This window comes from Pipistrellus hanaki (assembly GCF_964339955.1).
Source record: "Pipistrellus hanaki genome assembly, chromosome: 11".
NCBI lineage: Eukaryota > Metazoa > Chordata > Mammalia > Chiroptera > Vespertilionidae > Pipistrellus > Pipistrellus hanaki.
Genome location: NC_140513.1, coordinates 20281215 through 20290762, shown reverse-complemented (window position 1 = coordinate 20290762; position 9548 = coordinate 20281215). Strand labels below are relative to the sequence as shown.

The 9548-nt window shown below is 35.3% G+C and overlaps 1 pseudogene across 1 annotated transcript; it reads right to left on the bottom strand.

The window, feature by feature from the left end:
- Nucleotides 1-248: 248 nt before the first annotated feature.
- Nucleotides 249-800, bottom strand: LOC311630670 (protein SPO16 homolog; annotated as a pseudogene). Its single transcript has one exon. The product of its transcript is annotated as a protein SPO16 homolog (transcript).
- Between the last annotated feature and the right edge of the window lie 8748 nt (nt 801-9548).

Here is a 9548-nt window from a genome sequence, read left to right as displayed (position 1 = left end):
TTTTTTCTTTTCTAACTTTATTGATTTCTGCCCTTATCTTTATTACTTCCTCCCTTTTGCTTGCTCTGGGTTTATTTTTATCTTCATTTTTAGATTCATCCTCTACTTATAATTACCTTTTTTTTAATTGTATATATTTTGTTATTTAAAAATTTTTAATCTTTACAATAAATATATATTTAAACATTATAATTAAACCAATCTAATTATTTTAATATTCTTCCGGAAGAACATTTATAATTGACACTCTAATTTGGGTTAAATGAGTCACTGAGATTTATCTGTTGACGTTGTTTTCCAAACAGGACTTTGCTCAATGATGTAAGCTTTAGTTGTTAGCATTCTGTAGCAGATGCCATCTATGTATGGTTTGAAGGTGATGTTAGCTATAATGCACATAAGATCAATAGCATTTACTGTGTTGTGTATTGGAAGTATCTGAAAGTTACTATCCAGGAATCTGCTAAATCCTAAACATTAAACTTTAGTTTCCATTCCTTGAGGCCATGGAGGGCAGCAGATAGAACCAAAAAACTATTTTGGTGAATGTTAAAAAAAAAACTTCTCAATTTTGGCTAGAAATATTCCTCCAGCTGACATAAAGAATTCTTTAGTATTTATCAATAAAAATGCAACTCCAGTATGAGAAAATATAATTGATCCATTTTCCACTGAAGCTGAATACCGAACCTCATACCTTTGGTTTTCTAGGGCAGTTGCAACTTCACAACTCTTAAAAGATGAACTAATAATATGGTGGTTGTTCATTTTATATTTTCCTTTTCAGTACTTTCAGCCATCTGTGTTTGGATGAATCCATCTTCTAATGGTGTCACAAACAGATCAGTGGGTCCTTGAAGCCAGATCGCTGCTCCCAAGCTTCCAGAACCTTCTGTTGGAGCGAAAAACCTTTCTGGCGGAGCAGAGAGGTCCAAATTTGTTCTCTGACCACTCTAGTTTACAGAGCACCTTCTCCCTGCTTATATTATCTTAAATATTTCCTCTACAGACATTTACATAAGACAGTCTATGTTTGCTTCTGCTGTCAAACATAACTTAGAAAAACCAAGAAGAAAGAAATTATCTAGCTATGTTTTTGCTTACTGTATTCTTTTTCCCTTTCTGGAGTTCCAAGGTCACTTCTTTTATAATTTCCTTCTGTCTAGAAACTTTCTTTAAGGCAGGTATACTGATAACTGATTCTCCTGGCTTTCTTTCATTGGAGAATGTCTTGATTTCCCCTTCATTTCTGAAAGGTGTTTTCATTGGATACAGAAAAGTGAGTTAACAAGTCTCTTCTTGCATACCATGGTGTTTTTCTCACTGCTTTCAAGCCTCTTCATTTTCTTTGGCTTTCAGATGACTGACCAAGATGCATTTAGTGTGAATTTCTGCAGGGGGTGTTTCTGTTTAAAGTTCATTTACCCCTGAAATCTGTAGATTATGTCTTTTGCTAAAATTGAGTACTATTATTCATTTGATTACTTTTCCTGCACTGGACCAATGAGTCCATGATGCAAACCTCTGTTGATTTTTCTAATTGCCTTACAGTTTTTTGAAATTTCAGCTTCCTCTGTCTTTAAGTAGTGCTTAGGGTTTGACTTTGCTTGATATGAGACTACTTTATTTATTTTGTGCAAGAGATCTTGGTTATTTAATATACTGACTTCATTGTCTATAGTTACCTGAAAGGGCAGTTTATTTATTAAGTAAAAAAATGTTTCATTTTAATTTCTTCAAACTATGATATTTTTGGTTCTTGATTCCCTGGATAATCAGATGTTTACTCACTTAGGAAATATTCGTCTCATTCAAATTTGTTGATAAACTTTGTAAGGAATTTTGGGTTTGCTTTCCCACATTTTGCTGAAGTTTCCTAATGAATAGGAATATTGGCTGTGACATGACCATATTCTTGTCTGTGACAATGATGTGGCAGACTTAACTCAAACTAAAATCAGTAATAGGAATCCTGCAACTTACAGAAGGAGATGGTCACAGAATAGTTGTCTCTATGTTTGAGTCATAACATTACCTAATTTTCAAGTCATTTGAATTTAAGCTTCTCAGGTAGAGGCATTATTTGGTTGAATCATCTATTCTATTAATCAATGCTATATTTTATTCCAAATTCTTATCATAGTCTTCTAATTTAAATGTTAATATGTCTCCTTCATAGTAATGATACCAGTTTGACAATATAAAGAAAAAATATTTTACATACAATTAAAAATGGATAAGCAAGAAATATGTAGGAATTCCATGTAATAAATGTAAAAATTCTCATTAAAGTTATGAAGTATTTCAGGAGTCCTGCATGTGAATAAACTTTATAAAGGTAACAATTCTTTCTTATGTAATTTTTGGTTTCATCACAATATCAATGTTCAAAATTGCATATAAATACATTTGAGGCTTGCTAAAAATAATTCTGAGAGGAAAAGCAGAATAGGCAAATCCACATTTTGGAAAAACTAATAAGTGAAACTGACACTACCAAATATTTTAAAACACTATAAATATGTAATCCTAAAAAAAAATGGGCTCACAGAACAAAAATCAACAGTCACACTAATAGCAGAGAAGTGAATGGAAAGGGATAAATAAAATAAATTTAAAATAAAAATAATACAAATAAAATAATGGAAATAACGATCAAGATTATAAATATATAAATATCAGTGTTAAGAATTAAATTTAAAAGCACACTAAATTAATAAAAATGGAATTGATCTCGATATGAAGTTAGAAAGTCTTAATTTTAGTACATCAACAATAAATCTGAGATAAAAAATATCTGTGGTTCTTTTCCAATAAACAGAGTACTAAAAAATCCTACAATCTTCAGCTTTATTTACTTCAATATTATTCTTATATCTCCCTTCACATGTATCACTGCATGTAAGTGAAAAACCACATCAAGAAATAGAATACACTGTTGGTCTTTTATATTCTGAGAGTGTTTCTTTGAATGGATGAAAGAGGGGTGGTGTTGATGAAAGACAAGGGTTGGGTGTGGCCCTTATTCTAGCTGTAAAGAAAGTATACTGACAGGGTAAATCCATAGTTGTTCACGTTATTTTACCCAAAGTTTCCAATTTGGAAAGAATAATAAAAATATACCTATATTCATACTGGTTTCCTATTATACTTAATAACCACTTCCTCCCACCAGGATTCAAAACATAGGTCATAATTCGTTTTTCAATCCAGTTTTATCTGCTTCTGGTAGTTCATGGAAACTCCTCTGGGCCTCTTTTCAATGATGGGCACATAACTTTAGTCTCAAAATGATTTTTAGGTGCTATCATTAACTGTCTCCATGAGTACTTTAATGGAAAGGATACTGATATCTTTAAAATACAAACCACAATTTAATTTCTATTTAAAACTCTCATTAGAATGCTTAAATAAGAGAAAAATTCTTACATGGCCCGACCCTGCTGTTCATTATTCCTATCCTAAGGCAGACCAACACCAGCTCTTAATTTGCATTGCTGTATGGTTCATTTTTGATCTGTATCATCACACCCAGTCATTATGCAATGGTCCCCATGCTGTTAATTCACAGAACAGAGGGATGACTGCATAGCCATCCTTCTTATTTGTTTCACACTCATAGTATTGTCCAATAGCCTTTTGAAACTATATGCCCTTGACACACTTTAATAACAAGGTAAATTTTAATGAGCAATTAATCATTGTTTGTTCAGCTCCCCTTTTCCCCTGTACATTACTTTTATGTTGAGAATTTGTTCATAGTATCTCCACTTAAAACCTCATACATCTTCTGTTTCATTATTTTTAGCATTGATCAAAATCCAAGGTTAGACAACTGTCAAATAGTTGAGACATACAGTTCTAGAAAAACAAAGAACATACAAACAAAAATGTCCCACATTCAAGGCCTGGCATGTCTGATATCATGCTGCTAGTAAATGTCATTTCCTTCTAAGTGGGTAGTTTTTAGCTTTTAAACTAAATTTAATGAACCAGACAGGTTGACTAGCATTGTAATATAGGGGGGGGGGGAGGAGTGTCATTATAGCAACAGATATATAATTTGAAATTTTTGCTTCTGTCTCTTCATTTAAACCTCTATTATCTCCAGACTTCAGTTTCCTCGTGTAATAAGGAATTATGAGAATAAACTTAATTATGTGTGCCAAGTACCTCACATAGTACTGCCACCTTTTGCTTCCCATTGCAGTTAGTTTGTGTGTGCACTTTGGGAAGGTAACTATCGTGCCTGCTCTGTCTATGTCTACATTAAATTGCATATCATTTGTAGTCAAATTGTTTAAAATATGATGAGATTGGATACAAGGCTTGCTAGAATTTCATCCCCACAAATAGATGGGGAGGAAGAAGAAACAAGGACCAGAAGGAAGCTAGAGATGTGGGCCACCCACAGAGTCATAGTGGTTAACGTATTTAAAGTCCAAGTTTTCAATGTAGGTGCAGAGACATGTAGGATTAGTTACAATGCTGATATTTAAAGTAACAGACCAACAGATGGAGCGGATAATCATGAACCTTTCTTGTACACTTTCTAAGCATGTGCCAATCATAGTTCTAGGCACAGAGGCCACTTGGGTAGAAATCATTAATTAAATCACAGCAAGCTACAGCTCTGTGCTTCTTGCTGATAAGTCCCCTCAAAGCAGAAAGCTAACTAGTGAGTTGATATAAGAGAGGAAGTTCAGTACCCTAGAGAGAGTACTTAGCAAGAATACAGCAGGGTATAATGCGTGCCAGGTCACAGACAGGATCCGTTTCAACAGGTTTGAGGAAGCAGGATGATAGCCAAGATACAGCAAATGTAGATTACACCCGAGATGTGGACACTGAACCCATGACAGCAGGCTGAACTCCAATGCTCCTCCATTACTATCACTTAGAGTCCTTGTCAATTAATGCACTGTCATACATTTATGTTTACCCTGCAGGATACTGAGAACTAACTGGCAGTAAGTTAACAAATGGCATCAGTCTCTTCCCAGGGAGCAGATAGGGAAGATAGTGTCCACAAACACAGGCTAATAAAATGGAATGGCTAATGTGAGTCAGAAATACACACACGCCATAAGCATACAACAGCTTCGTAAAATTCAGTCTATTACATTTTGACTAGAGACTGGACAATCAACTGCAATATATTCCTGATTTGCCCCACATTTCACATTTGTGGGCAAACACTAAAACCACATCAGTGGATTATAATATTGTGGCTATAATCCTTTAAATCACCCATGATCCTATCACAGTGCCCCAAACTGAACAACTTAGGAATCACTTGGGAATGTTTTAGTATTATACAAGTTCTGAAGTCTCTCTTCCAAATAATTTGAATACAAATCTCTAAGGGTGGGCCTGAAAATGTGAATTTTTAAGTATTTCAAATGATTCATTTGCACACTATAGTTTGAAAACTATGTTTGATCACCTCTGTGAATCAAACTGTCTTTATTTTCACTGTTCCTTTCTAGACCTGTCCCCCCAAAATATATCATTTTTACAGTGTTTTAACCATAGTGTAGGTATATAGTCATACTCTGCTTAAGTGATTCATAAAAATATTTTTGTTGCTACAGTCTTTATGACAGTCACTTTTAGTGGCTATATATGATTTTATTGTGATAATTATGAAACTAGTGATTAAACATTTATATACCTATAGGAGCTGAAGCCCAGTTATTCCAATAAGGCCTCAGTTAAACTAGTCTGCTATTTCAATCTTGATCTTGCTGGGATGAGAAGTAGCAGTAGCCATTTTTTTCTTAAATTGTATTAATTTAAAAAGTTTACTAATGTAGTCATATTATTAGATTGTAGAGTTTCTATAAATCAAGCTCTAAGTTCTGGACCACAAAAATATAGTATTTTACTCTTCTTTGCCTGAACTTCATAAAGAAAAGCAATCTTTCTGTTCTTAACCCTAACTTCCATAGATATTTTTTGTAAGTTTAATGATAGATGAACCTGATATGTTCAACACATTTTGAGTATTTGCTTTATCCTCCAAACCTCAATAAACACTTTTACATACATATGTGGTTTGATGCTTACAACATCCTATGAAATAAGAGATCACAGCCTCATTTCACACAGTGAAAACAGGTTGGGAGAGAAAACTTCAGGATTTATTTTTCTGCAAAGTCCAGCCAACTCACTAGCATCCGCAAATAAGGAGAGATTAAAGATAGCTACCTTTTATAGGTCATGTGTGTGTATTTATCTGCAACATCTTATTTTATTTCCTTTAGAAGAGGTATGAGAGGACACGTTCTTCCTTTGACTTCCTGTTCACCAAAACAAAGAGCTAAAGCAGCAGAGGTGACAGCAGAGACGAAGTGATCTGAGGATCTCTAGAAAACTTCTTTCCATTACCGACTGGTGTCTCGTATATTCTTGAGGTGAGTGGATTTTGGAATTTTTCTGCTGGTTTCTAATGTTCTGATTTTACTCAGTGAGAGGTTTTGTGTGTATCACCTTCTCTCAAAGAAGTGTATTGCTGTTTCTGTTCAATTGTAAGTAGAAAACATTTTAGTTGCAAAACACTTAAATCTATGGGGGGGGGGGGGAAAGTCAGCATTTTGGGAGATACTGTTACAAAGGACTTTAGTGTGTGTGTGTGTGTGTGTGTGTGTGTGTGTGTGTGTATGTTTAAGCTGATCTATAATTGTTTTGTCCTAAGAGCACCATTTAGCCAAGAAGAGGTCAGTTCTAGTCCTGAACTCATCCTTAGAGTGCTAAGCTTAATTATTTTATAATTGTGTGGGAAACCCAAGCAGAGTTTATCATTTACTCTGGAAGAAACAGCAAGATGATGCTAAGTCTCCGCAGGGCGCACTGCAGATCACAAATTTTCTTCAAATTGCTCAGCAAATTGCGGTGAGAGAACAATAACTATACTGTGCACTGGAGTTTAAAATGTTTATAGTTTTCCCTTGTTTTTATGCATATAAGTATGTATTGGCTTATGTTTAATTGTCATAGGCATTTTAATAAAAGAACATCATTAAAGCAAAGGATCTTGGGGTTTTAAAGGAATTTGTCTATGGGCAAAATCCCAGGGAGCTATATGAAATTGGCTTTCTCATTTAATTTAGATTTAAAAACATGGTTTATGGGTAAACTCACTAGGACAAAACATCTCATTAACTGGGCATCCAATGAGACTGAATTATGTCTTCCTTATCTATATACTAGTATACAAAAGGCTAATATGCAAAGTGTCCAATTGGGAGTTCGACCAGGAGAACAGCAATTCAATCACTTGCTTTGACGTGCACTGATTGCCAAGGGGTGGCGCGGAATGGTGGCGTGGAATGAAGGCAGGCCCTGGGCAGCAGCAGGAAGGTCCCAATCGGCCCTGATCACCAGCCAGGCCTACAGACCCTACCTGTGCATGTATTTTGTGCACTGGGCCTCTGGTACAGATATAAATACCGATTAATTCGATTGAAGATTTATGGTGTTATTATCCTTCTGCTTTGTTCAACTGGGATCAGTTAGTTTCCCAAAAGGTGTATCCCAAAGAATACAAGTATATTCAGCTATGAAACCCATACTTTAAATTCCATTTAGAAAACTATTTTATAAACCTTTTGTATGTGTCAGGAATATCGTTGTGTTCTGTTAGGAGTACACAATACATTCTCTTTCACTCATTTTAATTTATACCATCCATCACCTTGTTCTCTACCATATAGATTTCACTATTCTCCATCTTCTACTTCTCAACCATGTAATAATTATATTTTTAATTTATTTTTCAATTGCAATATTATTTTTGTATTAGTTTCAGATACACTCCATAGTGGTTAGACAATCATATAATTTACAAAGTGGTCCCCCTGATATTTCAAGTAACCACCAAGCATCATACATACTTCTTACTATATTATTTATTACTAGAGGCCCGGTACACAAAATTCACACATGGAGGAGGGGGGTTCCCTCAGCCCAGTCTGCACCCTTTCCAATTGGGGAACCCTTAGGGAATGTTCAACTGCTGGTTTTGTCCCTGTAGGACTAGGTGCCATCAGTGGGTGCAAGCAGAGCTAGCACCATCAGTGTGTTTGAGTGGTGGTGGCAGGAGTGGGGCTGCCACAAACAGAGGACTAGGGGCCACAGCAGGAGTGGCCAAGCAGGGACATGGAGGATGGGCCGAGACCTGCCCCTGTGCCCACCACAGCCTTGTGGCCCAAAGTTCCTTTCAGGGGGCACAAATTCATGCACTGGGCCCATAGTAATATATATATATATATATATATATATATATATATATATATATATATATATATATATATATATATATATACACACACACACAATATTCCTAGTAAGACATGAATAATATGTGGGGCATCTATATTGAATGTGAAAAAAAAATGTATTTTGCATTATATTTCCCAACTATCTTCTTCTATTGCTACCCTAGTCTAGATTTCTATAATATACCTGGATTATTGAAATATTGGGTCGGCAAGTAAGTAATTGCGGGTTTCACACATATATGGCTTCAGTTGAATTTTTAGGTTTGCAGATGTAGTACAAATGTAAAACACATTTTGTTATTTGATAGTTGGCTATTCAGCTGTTAATCAGTAAAAAAAGTTTTTTGATCTGTTTTGTAGTTTTCATTTGGCGTTCGTTGAAAAATGGAAAATCAAAAGGAACATTTTCGTCATATTTTGCTTTTTTATTTCCACAAAGGGAAAAACGCATCGCAAGCTCATAAAAAGTTATGTGCTGTTTATGGTGATGAAGCCTTAAAAGAACGGCAGCGTCAAAATTGGTTTGCCAAATTTCGTTCTGGTGATTTTTCACTCAAAGATGAAAAACGCTCTGGTCGTCCAGTTGAAGTTGATGACGCCCTAATCAAAGCAATAATCAATTCGGACTGTCACAGTACAACACGTGAGATTGCAGAGAAGCTTCATGTATCACATACATGCATTGAAAATCACTTAAAACAACTTGGCTATGTTCAAAAACTCGATACATGGGTTCCTCACGAACTGAAAGAATCACAGTTAACGCAACGCATTAGCAGCTGCGATTTGCTAAAGAAATGTAATGAAAATGATCCATTTTTAAAACGACTGATAACTGGCGATGAAAAATGGGTTGTTTACAACAATATCAAGCGGAAAAGATCGTGGAGCAGGCCAGGTGAACCAACTCAAACAACATCAAAAGCTGATATTCATCAAAAGAAGGTTTTGTTATCAGTTTGGTGGGATTACAAAGGAATTGTCTACTTTGAACTCTTACCACCCAACCGAACGATCAATTCTGATGTCTACATTGAACAACTAACGAAATTAAACAATGCAGTTGAAGAAAAGCGGCCCGAATTGACAAATCGAAAAGGTGTTGTATTCCATCATGACAATGCAAGGCCACACACATCTTTGGTCACTCGGCAAAAATTAATGGAGCTTGGTTGGGATGTTTTGCCACATCCAGCATATAGTCCTGACCTTGCACCATCTGATTATTTTTTGTTTCGATCTTTACAAAACTCCTTGAATGGTAAA